The sequence below is a fragment of the Amblyomma americanum genome, chromosome 1, assembly GCF_052857255.1.
Source record: "Amblyomma americanum isolate KBUSLIRL-KWMA chromosome 1, ASM5285725v1, whole genome shotgun sequence".
Lineage (NCBI taxonomy): Eukaryota > Metazoa > Arthropoda > Arachnida > Ixodida > Ixodidae > Amblyomma > Amblyomma americanum.
The window spans coordinates 428,035,747-428,038,105 of record NC_135497.1 but is presented as its reverse complement, the minus strand read 5'-3'; positions in this window follow the sequence as shown (position 1 = coordinate 428,038,105).

Genomic DNA, 2,359 nt, shown 5'->3' with positions numbered 1-2,359 from the left:
TTTGTCCCCGTAGTCGACCCCGCCGAATTACGCACAGAGCAGTACAAAGATCCGGACCTGAAGCGAATAATCGAAAGCTTAGAGGACGCACCGTCTCACCCCGAACAGCTAGGTTATTTCATTGGCAAAGACGGCACCCTGTGTCGGCGCACGAGGCCAACCAGGAAAGGGAGACCAGAGAAAACCGTATGGGAGAGAGTCGTCATACCTCGGTCGTGGACAGAAAGGGTTCTTCGCGCGTTTCACGATGCGCCATGCGCCGGTCATTTTGGCGTAGCGAAGACACGCAGGCGTGTGGAGCGTTTGTACTTTTGGAGTGGCATGCGACCGGATGTTAGAGACTACTGTGCGAAGTGTCATTCCTGTCTCGAAAGAAAAACACCCAAGGGACGAAGACCAGCTCCAATTCAGCCGTTCCCTGAGGTTTCGGCTCCCTTCGAGCGGACAGGTATGGACATAATGGGCCCATTGCCCACGACCACTTCCGGAAACAAGTACATTTTAGTATTTGTCGATCACCTTTCAAAATACGCGGAAGCGGTAGCACTCCCAGATCAGAAGGCAGACACGGTTGCAAGAGCATTTGTCGAACAGATCGTGCTCCGACATGGACCCCCGAGGCGACTCTTGACAGATCGGGGAACGAACTTCGTGTCGCAGCTAATGAGGAGAGTTTGCGAGCTGCTTAAGATCGCTAAGAAGCAGACAACACCGTACCATTCGGCTTGCAACGGCGCGGTGGAGCGACTGAACCAAACCGTGGCCGGGTTCCTGTCGCATTTTGTTTCGCGCGACCAGCGGGACTGGGACTTGTGGCTCCCGTATGCAATGTTTGCTTACAATTCCGCAGCACACGAGAGCACGGGCGAATCGCCATTCTTTCTTCTCTACGGCCGAGACCCGGACCAGCCTAGTGAAGTGCCAGAGGGCCCCCGTCGTGTCCCATACGCTTCACTGGACGACTATAAGGTTGAGCTAGAATCGCGCTTGCAAGTGGCGAGGGACATCGCAAAGGAGTCCTTAAAGAAAGCGGCGAAGCGCAGGAAGGAGGTGCACGATCGCAGTGCTAGAGACGCGCCGTTTGATGTGGGGGACAGCGTGTACATTGAAAACTGCCAAAGGCAGATTGGGCTAGCTCGTAAGTTCCAGACGAAGTGGAGAGGACCGTGCGAGGTTGTCGAGAAGCTTTCTCCGGTAAACTTCAGAGTCCGAGACGTGAACCGGCGTTTGATAAGGATACACGCAAATCGCCTCAAGTCGGCACCGGTTCAGTATTCACGAAATGAGGAAAGGGAAAGCGCGGATTTTGAGGGGGACAGAAGTGAAGCGGAGCGCGCAGATAGTTCGCAAGAAACGCCCTCTCCTGCATTTGTTCGGCAGGCGCACGAGGTGACGGCCGGAATGCCACCGGATTTACTTCATGCATTGCTAGAAGAAGAAGCGCGCGAGGTTGCCGCGCAGATAACGCCAGGAGAGGCTCCTGCCACGAGCCCTCGCGAGTCCCAAAGCAGACAAAGGGGCACAGACTTACTTAGTATGACTCATGAAGGCCGATATCCGCTGCGAGATCGGAAAGCTAAGTCGGACTAATGGCGTAAACAGAGCGGAGTTGTGAACTGGTTAGAATTGTGTAATGCCGCAGCTCATAACATTGCTATGTGCTTATGTGTTAGGTTATCGGAGTTGGTAGTTAAACCTTTCTGTCATTAAGTAACACCTTCACAGGAGAGCATGCGGAGCGCATGCAGAACCTGCCCTACTTCCTTTCGTTATCTATATTTTTGTCTGTGCCGTGATCGTGCTAGAAGTGAGAGCTCCTTTGTAACTGTGGTAAATTTATTTCGTCCAGTTTGGACTAGAAAGGAGAGGCTTGGGTGCTGAGTTTCATGTTTATCTGTAAAAGAAGATCAGTGCTGCCCCTGGAGACGCCAGTTATGACAGCGGAGGCATATGGTGTTGTGCAGTGGTGTTGAGTGCAGCGAAAAGTGTTTTGTCGGACGCACTGTGCGAGGCGATTCAGAAAGACAAGGGGAGCTGCGTGGACTCAAATGTTCGGAGAACATTCTTCTGGAGGGTGAGCGAGTGTGACATTCCGTGTGTGCTACGAGGATCCACGTTCGACGGCGCGGCGTAGACGGAGACCCGTGACAGCGGCATCATCAATTACCCAGCCATGCTCTTTGAGTGACGACCAGAACAACCGGACCCGCCGCCGCCGCGGGGAAACAGGCTTTATCCTCCCCAATTTCCGGGCACATTCCAGGACAAGGGAGCTGTCAGCGGGCCAGAGCGCGCCGTACCACAGCCGACGCTATGCGCTACCGCGAAGACAACATTCTTTCCCTCCCCCCCCTTTGTC